Raw genomic sequence first — 13,155 nt, forward strand, 5'->3', positions numbered from 1 at the left:
ACAGAATTTCTGTAGAAAGAATGAACTAAAAATCCTGAAAAAGTTTTATAACTATTTAATAAAAATGAAGGAAAATGAGAAAGTGTTGTAAAACAAATTGTATGGAATGGTGAACAAAAGTTGTCTATTTTTCATTGTAAGACATAGGATCTATTAACAGGATTTAGTATCTACAAAGTTGTACAACTTTGAAATATGTCTATGTGAGGCCATGCCTATGCATTAATTTAGAATAGTGATATTAATTATTGACTGCTCAGTGGAAGGCACTAAACTTAATACTTGGAAGATACCTCATGTAGCAGAGGATATGGCAACGCTCTTACAGAGAAGAAAACCAAGATAGAAACTGGTTAGAAGCTGAGAAAATATTTGAACCTAGGTTAGGCTCCCAAGCCAAGATTCTCAGCTGTGTTTCTCTTTGCTGACTTAACATTTATGTTCATACTTTGCATTTTGTCTTTATGCTAAAAATAAAATTTCATAGGTCTTTGAGGCTCCTTGACTTTAATCTTTTTTTTTTTCTTGGCTTTAACTCCAGACTAAAACCACTTTGATATGTTTTAAAATAATATCTTATTCTTTGTAATTGGAAAAGAAACTATAAATGCATTTATCCTTTTATGACTGATTATCACAGTTTTAAAGTTTGTTATTCATACTATGTTGCTTTCTTCTGTCCTTGAATTATTTTGAGTTTGTAATTTAAATAGTATTAGAAAGGAGACAGTACTTTGCTCAGCATATTCAGGGGAGAAAGATCAGGATGATGAAAGGATATTAAAGCAGCTTTTATGCTGAATGCTTAGTGAAATTAAGTTTATGTGGAGTAAAACAAAAATGAAGAGATGATGAAAGCAGGGTAGCATGGCCACGGTCTTCAAAAACATCATATTTCACCTCAACACTCACAAGGAGTCTTCCTACAGATGAACTCAATTAATACTCAAAGCAACCCCAACAGTCTGAAGGGCAGGAATTGTTATCCCAGTATTATAATTGAAGCAAACAGGGTCATCAGAGTTCTGATCTTTAGGCAACATTGCACAATTACCAAGTGGCAAAATTTCCACTTTAAATGACATTCTCTGACTTCCAATACTCTGTGTACGTATGTGTTTGTGTCTGTACACAGTATCACAGCTGTAAAAAAAAAAAAAATGATTTAAAAAATGTTGACTATTTTCAACAGCTACAACTACTTGGGAGGCTGAGGCAAGAGAATTGCTTAAGCCCAAGAGTTTGAGGTTGCTGTGAGCTGTGACTCCACAGGAGGGCAACATAGTGAGACTCTGTCTCAAAAAAAAAGAAAAAATGAATATAAACCCAGGAATAAAATCAAGTCTAACAGATGAGAGCTGTAAGTGAGAGTTAAGGGTAGATTAAGAAAGATCTTTCCAATGATGAGTGCTGCCTAAGATAAGATGGACTTCCCCAGGAAAAAAAAAAGATAAGTTTATAATTCTAGTTGTTTCATTGTAAGTTTGATAACTCCTTGGAAGGGCTTAACAGAACAAAGTAATGAGTTAATGCAACTGAACTATCTGTTCAACCATGGAATTCAATAATGATGTGGGTTTTAATCATATTTCCTTATTTTTATTATGAAATGTTATTAATATATGCAAAAGTATAGAAAATAAAATAACAAATATTTATATTTGCCCAACATTCAAGTTAATAATTTAACATTTTATTCAGATTATCTTTTGTTTTTTTAAATTCCATGGAGAATTTCAGTTCCTCATTTTTCCTCATAATTTTTATACTGTTCACTTATATAAAAGTGGTGCTCTCAGAACTGTTTTTCTCCTGAGGATAATTTTTTTTTATTGTGTTAAGACATTTATATTCTACTTTTAGAAAGATTCACTTGTATCTTTGTAAGATAAACCATAGATGTGATCCCTCAAATCACCCTCCCTCCACCCATCCACCTTATCCCCTTTCCTCCCCCTCCCCCATCCCCATATTCTTAGGCTATAATTAGGTTATAGCTTTCATACAAAAGCTATAAATTAGTTTCATAATAGGGCTGTGTACATTGGATAATTTTTCTTCCATTCTTGAGATACTTTGCTAAGAAGAACATTTTCCAGCTCCATCCATGTAAACATGAAGGAGGTAAAGTCTCCATCTTTCTTTATGGCTGCATAGTATTCCATGGTGTACATATACCACAATTTATTGATCCATTCGTGGATTGATGGACCTGATCAAACTAAAAAGCTCCTGCATAGCCAAGAACACAGTAAGTAAAGCAAACAAACAGCCCTCAGAATGGGAAAAGATATTTGCAGGTTATGTCTGTGATAAAGGTTTAATAACCAGAATCCATAGAGAACTCAATTGTATCAGCAACAAAAGAACAAGTGATCCCATCTCAGGCTGGGCAAGGGACTTGAAAAGAAATTTCTCTAAAGAAGATAGGTGCATGGCCTATAGATATATGAAAAAATGCTCACCATCCTTAATCATCAGAGAAATGCAAATCAGATTATCTTAAAGGAGAGGAAGCATTACATACACTATTGAACAGCTACCCCATTATTATTTCTCTTCTACATGTATTTTTGTATGTGTGTGTGTATAAAATTATCAAAATGGCTTATCAGAAACTCTGGAGACTCTGAAATACATATATCACCCTACTTGAAAGCTAACAAATTAGCCTGCCACATTTCATGGATGCAGGAAAAATATTACCACCTTAATCAGAGACAAAAATCTATATTATTTTCAGCAGTATAATAGACAGAACAATAGTGTTTTTTCATGGGTACCTTTCTCAAGCTCCAGTTTTCACAGGGTAACCCAAGGAGGGACATGGGACCCTCACACATCTATTGTATAATGCACAGGAGGGGAACTGTGTGATCCCAAAGCTTTTAGAGTGGACAGGAAACATGTCCTCCCCATGCTCCAGAGGGAAATTTTGCCCCTATTTCTAAAGGAGATTTCATATTAAAAATTGTTATAAAGATAGTTTAGTATACATTGGGATGATATAAAACAGCAAAACTTTTTGCTATATTTATATATCATAGGGTGTCAGAGAAAATATTAAGGCTTAAGATCAGAGAAATAGATTTGGACATTACCCTTGAACTATCCTTTTATCCTTAATTTTGTATTTATTTAAATTATTTCATGTTCCTTAGTTCTGAATTTTGTAATTTTATGCACATGTATAGGAAATATTACTGCAAGAATCATTTCATATCACCACTAGTATCATGACTTAAATTCATAGTAATTAGGCTGTTTGATATATTTTCAAAATTTCACAGAAAACAAATGGGTTATTAACCTTAAAAGGAAGCATAGAGATAATTGTAATAAAATGGAAATTTATTCTTATGCCATTTCCCTCTATATATTCCAATTGCTATTTAGTATGCCAAAAGGTATGATTATGATTACTCACAGTTTTTTCCTAAATTGGCATTAAGCTATGCAACATGAGCCAAAAAAGGACGAATATTTGTAAACAAGATTTAACGTGATATTGAAGAAATTAAATGAAACATGATATGCATATTTTATTCCTTATTGCCTGAGAAATTTGTTCCCCTAAGTGATTAATGATTTTACAAATAAGGGAACATGGTCTGCCCGGGTCCCGCCCAGCAGGCAGGGTCTGTTAAGACCTGTGGATCTGGCATCAACCCACTGAAGAAATATAAAGTTAGAAACAATAAGATACAAAAAACACAGAACACAATTTTCAAAGGAGCACAGGGGACCACCTCCTTCCTGTTTGTGGGGTTCTGATGGTGAATCTGAGTGTCAGTTATACTCAGCTTTTATTTAAGGGCTACTTGCTCATTAGCCCAGAGGTTAAGCTGAGGAAAGGAACAAACACACCAGCAGTTTCTCTGAGTGAGCATATCAGCTTCTATTGTTTCTATCAACATTAACCTTAAGGGTCTGAGTAGCCTTGAGACATCTGGAACCTGAGCCTTGTGTGGTGGCTGCTTCCTGTCTGCAGTCATACGCAGATTCCTAGGGAGGTGTTACTCTCCGTTAGTTCACTGCAGAGTAAAATGTCATTGACATCAATCTCCTCTGAAGAATTGGTGGGAGAGAGGAATTTTCCTGTTATCACCACCACAGAGGGTCTTCTGCATGAGGGATGTGAGCTCTCCTCTCCATACTTCAGGGCTCAAGCTGTTCCACTGATCTCTGCCCCAGCCAAATACAAATCTCCACAATGGGCATTTGCTTTGACTGTTAACTGGACAGGAAGTGACCTAGTTAATGTTTCTTGCCAGGCCTTGCACACAGCATTCTCTGTGTCTATTATTTCTTCAGATTGTTTACAGACCCAGCAGGGTTGATTGCAAGCTGTATCCCCTATAGGCCAGGCTTCTAGGAAAAACAGGAAACTTGCTCAAATAAGAAATTTAGCAGCAGCTGTTCTAAAGGTAAACTAGCTGACTTTCCTTTGTTCTACCTTGTTTAGCTTACTTTTTTATTTTCCCCTTTTCCTGGGGGTGTTTTTCCCTTGCCAAAAATGGAGGCTTCAGTCCCCATTCTGCCTGCACAATCATTTCGGGAACTTAGCTTGAACAAGCGTCATAATGCCTTCTGGTATGGGAATATCTGGGATGCTGAAGTTGGAAATCATGAATATACTACCTTTGAGGAAAAACCTTATGTATTCCTTTCATCTTATTTAGGAAAGTACGGAAAAATATAAGTTCAGGAAAAGTGCAACATTCAAGTGTAACATCAAATAGCCAGAAGAGAAATAACTAGATATTTTCACATTACTAGAGTAACAAAGAATATTCTAAAATAAATTCAAAATTGTATCTGACCCAAATTCAAGAATATGTTATTTTACAATGATCTGAAGAAAGACTGCCTTCTGTTAGATTTTAATCCTAAAGCATATACCACATCAATTCATGCACCTCATAACACAATGAATTCCTGTAGATACACTTCAGAAATATGTTTGTCTTACTCTCTGCTTCTGGAACAGAATACCTGACACTGGATAATTTATAAAAAGAAACAAAAATTAATTTTCCATAATTCTCTAGGCTGAAAGTCTAAGGTCAAGGTAGGTGCCTGAACTTGGAGAAGGCCTTCTTGCTGTGACCTGACATAGGAGGAGGTGGAAAGGTAAACAGACTAGTTAGCCAAGTGCTCAGGAAGCCTCTTTGTCAATATAAAGACCTAACCCTACTAGCGGAAGAGCAGCCCTCTTTGTCTATGTATCTGACAGGCCTTATCTCTCAACATTGCCATGTTGGCCACATCCGTATTTCTGAAGGGACACTTCATACTACAGAAATATTTATAAACAGCCCAAGAAGGATGCTCAGTAAAAATAATTGTATGAATTGATGAATGTCTTCATCTATAGAATTAATATTTTGGCTCTGAGACTATATTAATGCATAGTTTGTCAACTTTAAGTTGCCATTACAACTGTTTAAAGTAAAGCATTAAATACAAAGGGTGATGTGGTGTTGGAAACTATACTTGTGGTGCCTCCTTTATTTTTATTAAACTTCTAATAAACATGTAGACTACTTAGTGTTATTTATATATATTTTTTCAAATATATACTTTGTTCATATCCTCCAATGTTTTCATGGTCTTATCATGCTTTGCTTGGACTAGCTTATTAGTTTTCATGGTCCAATCATGCTTTGCTTGGACTAGCTTATTAGGCTATATTACAAGTGAAATGACATCTGTGTACTTATTTTCTCACAGTAAATATAAAGAAAAGAACAAGATTATTTATTAGGTATATCCATTTCTAGACACTGGTCTGGGGAGAACCAAATAATTGTTGAGCAGAAGAGTATAGTGGAAAGGTCATAAGCCTCTTTCCTCAAGTGAAGACAAAAAATAAGAATATTTCACAAAAGGTTACTGTGATTATGATTTGCAATATTTAACCTTCTTTCAGGCAAGTGTAGTAAAAGCTATAAAGTGGTAGATATTTTAACTGATGTCATCAATATATAATTTATAATCATATGTAAAATAATAAGTAGTGAAGAGTTAGCTTTGCTAAGATACTTGGACGTAAGCCTTAAAAAAGTGAAGATATTGACAGGATTTAAGAAATGAGTGACATGTTCGTGTCTGCACTGAGGTAGAAATGTCACTGGGGTAACGAGTGGACTGGAGGAAATAGATACTTTGGAAATTTTTGCCTCATTAACTATTTTTAAAAATACCTCTCATGCCAGGTGTGGTTTATATTTGTCCTGCCATTTTTTTTTAAAGGATTGACTTGTTTAATTTAAACCACTCATCACATCCCATCCTCATGGGTGGTGTAACTTCATAAGCAGGTATAATGCCCAATTCAGGGAAGTAAGGTAAAGGAGATTCTATTCTGAAACTTTTTATTTAAGGAATGTTTTGTTTTGTTTTGTTTTTTCTCTTTATTAGTGGATTTTTCCACAGAACTTCATGGAACTGTAACTTCCACTGTAACTTCAGGAACTTCTAAAAACTATCTTGTTGCAACAAAAAGAGAAAAATGGCAAGAATAGAATTAACTCCATCCATAGTGGTGAAATCCTGCAACAACAGTGTCCACAGTGGTGAAATCCTGCACCAGCGGCGTCCACAGTGGTGAAATCCTGCACCAGTGATATCCACAGTGGTGAAATCCCACACCAGCAGTGTCCACAGTGGTGAAATCCTGCACCAGCAGTGTCCACAGTGGTGAAGACTACACCAGCGGTGTCCACAGTGGTGAAATCCTGCACCAGCGATGTCCACAGTGGTGAAGACTACACCAGCGGTGTCCACAGTGGTGAAACCCTGCACCAGCGGTGTCCACAGTGGTGAAGACTACATCAGTGGCGTCCACAGTGGTGAAATCCTGCACCAGCGATATCTACAGTGATGAAATCCCGCACCAGTGATGTCCACCGTGGTGAAATCCCGCACCAGCGATATCCACAGTGGTGAAATCCTGCACCAGCGGTGTCCACCGTGGTTAAATCCCGCACCAGCAGCGTCCACAGTGGTAAAGAGTACACCAGTGGCATGCTGTAAGGCACACCATGAATATTAAGGACGGCAAGGAGATGAACATAGTAGTATTTGGTTCACATGGATGAAGATGGTGATGAAAAGGAAAGGGTACGTGACTGCTGCATTTCTAGCTTGTGCAGCTAGGTGGATGGTAAGCTGATGGGGCACGGGGTAGGCAATAGATAGGCAGGTAGACAGATAAAGTTATTGTCAAATCCTCTATCAGTCAAGGTTCAGTTTAGGAGGCAAAGTAGAAACAGAAATCACTCTAGGAAAAGAAAATTAAGAGATAAATGCTTGTAAATTATGAAAAGACAAGTAAAATCGTGGTGGATCATATTCTGTTTGTTGCAAGGTTGTTTTCTTGTGGTTCTGATGAAGGGATCAGGAAGCTGCGGCAGCTCCTGCCTCCCGTGTCCACGCTGCATCTCTCACACCTGTCTCCAGGTACGGGAATGTCGGTGCCTCCTGCTGCACCCTGTCCTGTCTCTTCTGGCTCACCAGAAACCACACCAGAAGGAAAATGATCTACACTTCATTCTTGTCTTTCAAATACCTGGCCACAGCATTTCAATAGTACAAGCAAAACAAAATATACCACCTTATTTGCAAAAAGTTCTAACTTTCTAGTCTCTTGTATTATAGGCAGAAATGTAGACAGGCTCAGCATAGATGCCGTATGACAGCAGACTTCTTTAACCAATGTGCTCCTGATACTCCCTGTCCCCAGGGACTAATGAGCAACAGCTCTGAAATCTGTGATATAGGTTTTGGGTATAAAGAAGTTGTAAAATATAGTTCTGAATTTTACCTTCTGGGCTGTTAAAAATCAAAATTTCCTCTTCACACTAAGAATTTTAGGCTCAGTTTCAAAAAACAGGTGGTAGAGAAGGGGATCTAGCTGGGTACAAAGCCAAGTATTTACTTCCCATAGAAAACAGAATTGTGACTATGTGGGAGATGGTAGGCTTAATCCAAGCTACATGTTGCTAGGCCAAAAATGGTCTCTGGGCAATCATGAAATCACAACCAACATTATCACACACACTCTTATGTGATTTTTCTTCTGAGAAGAGAACAAGTAGCTTTAATCAGATTCTTTAACACAGCAAATAGTAAAAACCATCATTCAGAATTTCTTCCAACTCAACATAAGAAATATTTCTCATAAACTAACTTCTAATCGAGTCAGGAGAGGGCTCTTAGAGGGCTGGACCATGAATAGGAAGCACAGTCTACTTCTCGAAAACTGTAACACACACATTCGTCAATGAGAAAAGCAGAGCTGAGGCATAAACTCTGGACTCAACATAATTTCTATAAACAGGAAATTGGATCAGCCTTACAAGGCTGAGTCTGAGAAGGTCCTGAGAAGGGCCTCACTGGGCTTCCAGGAGGAGTCAGGACTAGCAAGGGGATATTATAAGCCACTGAAACTGCAGGCCTTTGTGCAACTCTATAAAAGTTAATTCTATTTGGCTGTTTCCTAATTAGGTTCCAAATGCCAACCTTGTCAGTGGAAATAGAGTCTTGATTACCTCATGTTTCCCATCAAGCAATAGGAGCTCCGTACCCTCGGAACAGGGACCCAGTGGAGTGCTCACGTTTCCTCTGGCACCAGTCTGTGAGTTAATACAGTGAAAGCTCCTTGGTAAAGTTCTTTATCTTGGCATCAAAAATTGAAGACTAATTATGTCTGTAACTACAATCAACATGAATATCCTCACACCTCCATCCACTTAACAAAATAGGAAAGGAAGAACATTAGAGCCTCAGACATTTGGTAACAAAATCATAGACGTCATGGAAAGCTGTATAAATATGCTGTCCAGTTCACTTTTTAAAATGAGCGGGAGGAATGAGAAGGACAGAGGGCATAAGATGAGCTAAGGCAGAGAGGAGAGAGAAAACCCTGCACGAGATAAAAGAAAAGGGGAAAAGAGACATTTAGTAAAAGAATATACTTTACTTAAAATAGTGATTATATCATATTAGCAGGAATACTTCCCTGCAGAAAACACATTTCATGCTCCTTATAAAGTCTCTTCCCCAAAACACTGTAGAGAAGCAGTCATCCTAAAATAGAATCAGTGCAAAACATAATATAATGTGGGAAATGTTATAAAGGTGTATTGAGGTAAAAAAAAAGGGGGGGGGCATATTCAGTGCTCAACAGCCACGGAGCCCACAAGCTTGGGCACGCTATGAACCACTTCTCCTGAATCAGAACCTGTTAAAAAAGAACTATGTTGTCTTGGTTTCCTTAACACATCTTGGTAGAGAGTGTCCGACTGGTGGGCCTTCCTACTGTTCTGACAGACATATTCCTTCAGAGAAGGTGACTGAGGAATCTTCCAGGCCTTGTTGAAATGCATTACAGAAATATTTAACTCTGTTAATGTATTTGACAATTGGAAAAAAAAGTTTGCTTTTAAAGTGATTTTGAAGTATCTTTTCCGATGACCAAGTTAAATATATATATTTCTAAATGCTTAGCAATAATCTTTTCTGTAAAATAATTAGTTTTCTGTTGTAAATTAGCTCTCATGTAAACTTGAGTTGCAAAGGCTAAGATGGTCATAATTTTCATGAGCTCAGGAGGAGCTAATTATGCAAAGAGAGGGCCTTTCATGTATGGTAAACATACTAAAATATAGTAATTGGCTATGTTCTGTGTACATAATAGAGTTATTAATGTCCTGCAAACATTTAATTTTCAAGAGAATGAATCTTTCCCACTAGAACTTTAATGAAACAAGTTTAAAAAATAATTATATCCTTTTTACTGAAAATAGCATATGTATACCACAATGCTTAAAATTAATGGGAAACTATTGTGGCTTTCAACACTAAGGTAAACGATCAATGTCTGTCTGCAAACTCACTCTCCATTGATCTGTTCTAAATGGCTATTTCTTTCAAACACTACGGTTTATATTCCCACCTAACAAAAGTGCATAGCTGATGTAAACGTCTGCAGGTTAACAGAACTATCATAGGAGTTCTTTCAGCTAGTTTAAATTGGAATTTGTCTCGTATGATGTATTATTTTTGCTTACTTTAGGGTAATGGGTATACTTGTCAGGGGTCAGAATGACTAATGACTTACACTATGAAGATTTTCCTAACACAGAGTGGTTGTATAGAAATAGAACTAAGAGGTAAACAGTTGAGGTGGAAATAATGGAGCCTCCAGCTGAAAATGTACATTATGCAATGGCAATTCCAAGAGCGACTCTAAACAGACACCAGTATCAGGTTTCTCATCCTCTGGCTTAGGGTTCATTTTCTGCCAAGAAATGAAATTCACTCAGAATTGTCCCCGGAAATTAATCTTCTGTTATGTGTTAAATCATATGTATGAACTAGGCTCAGGAAGTTGATGCAATAGTTTGTACCATGAAGTAAGAAAATTTACCCATGTGCATGCTTTTTACAGTCAGTTTCCCAGCGAGCAGGCATTTGGCCCCACATACGATATACATTAATAGCCCGAACTCGACATTATGCATTCCTTTCTTCTATTCATTCTCTGTCCACAGACATCAATTTCTTCATCTTGCTGTTCCAGTACCCAGTATCCACACCGCGGGCTGGGCGTCCAGGAGAGCCGTCCTCCCAGTCGTCGGCGTGGTGATCTAATCCTCCCGTTCAGAGGCTCACAGAACTGGATCAATAGTCCATTTCTTTCTGTTACGGGCGTCCAGCCTTACTGTCACTTTGTTCTATATGAGGGAAGTTCTAAAAGTGGTTATCATTTTTCCTTTTCAAGGTAACAACCCCAACTTTAGCCGAGATTCTCTGTATTTCTCTTTTTATAGTTTTCTTTCTGGTTGTCTTTTTGGGCTCAGGCTGTTCAGGGAAGCAGCAGTCTCTGCCGTCCTACCTGCTGATCCTAAGACTGATTTGACTTCACTTGGCTCCGCTCACTCCCCCAGCTTCTAACTGTGTGTTCCGCACACATTTTCACTCTGTCGGCCCCCATTCCTCCTCTTCCCATTCCACCCTTCCCTAGCTCTCCCCCACTCTCAGCACAGCCCCTCTCACTGCCCCCAGCTTCTAACTGTGTGTTCCGCACACATTTTCACTCTGTCTCTGTCGGCCCCCATCCGTCCTCTTCCCATTCCACCCTTCCCTAGCTCTCCCCCACTCTCAGCACAGCCCCTCTCACTGCCCAGGTGCAAGTGCAGATGTAATCAGCGCTTTACACCAGGCAGGCGATTTCGGGTAAGGGTCCAGAGAACCTACTAGAATCTAGGGATAATTCACCCTTAGAAATTCCCCTCTTCCTGTTAAGGATTACTACTGGACAAGCTCCTGATTCACAAAGTTTTATTTCCATTTTTCATCAAATGACTGTCAAATGAAAGAATTACAGTATCATGAGATGGAAGGAAAGAGACACGGGCTGATGGATCACGCCCCACTAATGTTCCTGGATGGCACCAACTGCGGCCACCCACTGCTTCTCACAGCTAAAGAACCGAAACGATCTGTAACGTTTGCTCCACATACAGGCCAGGTATAGGTCAAAGAGGCGTATCTCACTTTATTTCCAGAAAGGAAGATTATAGTCAAGAAAAAATTAATGTCTTTGTATTTTAAAACTATAGTTAACAAAAATCTATAATTTTATTATAGATCTATTTGGTTATTTTATTATTTATCTATTCGGTTATTACCTAACTCTTTTGCAACTGGAAATAAAACGATTGAGACTAAAAAATTGAGCTGATTGTAAATCCTGTAACTATTTAGCCTCTTTCTAAGAATGGAGAACATGAGCCGATGTTGGCGTGTTTCTTTACCTCTCAAGGGGAGGGATCACAAATAAACTTTAATAAATCCTTAAACAGTCTCTTTACCTGCTAAAACACGGCTATGAAAGATGAGCGACCACAGAGAAGACTCAGGAACAGTCTCTATTCTTAAAACTTCCTCATTCTTTAAATTCCTGAGCTTCACCTACTACTTTTGAAAGCTAGTTAGTTTTTCTTCTCCCTGCAAAGATCAGCAAAGGCAGTGACTATATATACACACACGTAATGTAACATATATGTACTCACATGCAGAAAGAGTGAGCCTTGGCAAATGTTGTCAAGTAGCTCTACATATAATATATTGAAATAATCAATGCAAAAGAAAAATGATATATATTAAAAAACTATATTGGGATTTTCTTTTATGTCAGGTTCTCTATTAGCTTTTTAAATTATATTATTTTTGTTATAGTGGCCCTTTCATCTACATAGAAGTCACGCCTATCAGGTAGTTATTTTTATCTCCACTTCATAAATGAGGAAAATCAAGCTCAGAGAGCTAAAATATCTTGTCCACAGGTACTCCTCTGAATTAGTGTCAGGGCTCCAATTTTAACTCGTGCCTGCCTGACACCAAATGATTTATTCTTTGCAGTATACAATCCTGGCTCTAATTCCACTGGAAAAGTTAACCTTTCCTGAGATGCACTTAAAAGCATTTCCTAATGGTTTACAAGACCTATTTGAAACATCAGCAGTTGTCATCTTATTTGAAAAATAATGTTTATATTTTACATTTTTAAAGTAAGACCTGAGGGTTGTATAATGTTTTTAAAATAATAAAAATGAGGGAAACTTTACCTGGACTTGATGATTAAGGAAGAGTACACTGAATCTACATCAGTTATTTGCTTCTCACTGTTCACCTGATTCTGCAAGGGAGATTCTCTGTGCAGAGCCCATGTCAGAATGTTGGTGGTTTAGCTGTTCCCGTCACTAAACTGGGTGTAAATTATATCTAGTTTTGTCGTGTGGCCCTCTGTGAGCAAAGTAGCTAAACTATTTTCAAAGAATAAATGGTTTATAATTTTTACTTTTATAGAAATGATTTCTGAGAATCCAGAAACTGGTAGGGTGCACCAATCCTAGTCTCCTCCAGCCACTGTCTGGTGGATTATCCCAGTCTCCCCCCAGCCACTGTCTGGTGGGTCATCCCAGTCTCTCTGCAGCCACTGTCTGGTGGGTTATCCCAGTCTCCCCCAGCCACTGTCTGGTGGGTTATTCCAGTCTCTCTGCAGTCACTGTCTGGTGAGTTATCCCAGTCTCCCCACAGCCACTGCCTGGTGGGTCATCCCAGTCTCCCCCCAGCCTTCCCCAG

The 13,155-nt window shown here is 38.0% G+C and overlaps 1 pseudogene; it reads left to right on the forward strand.

The window, feature by feature from the left end:
- The first annotated feature begins 6,904 nt into the window (after positions 1–6,904).
- Positions 6,905–13,155, forward strand: part of LOC100966351 — a 163,080-nt pseudogene continuing 156,829 nt past the window's right edge.

Source organism: Otolemur garnettii, unplaced genomic scaffold (genome assembly GCF_000181295.1).
Source record: "Otolemur garnettii isolate 467f Iridium unplaced genomic scaffold, OtoGar3 scaffold00030, whole genome shotgun sequence".
NCBI classification, from domain to species: domain Eukaryota; kingdom Metazoa; phylum Chordata; class Mammalia; order Primates; family Galagidae; genus Otolemur; species Otolemur garnettii.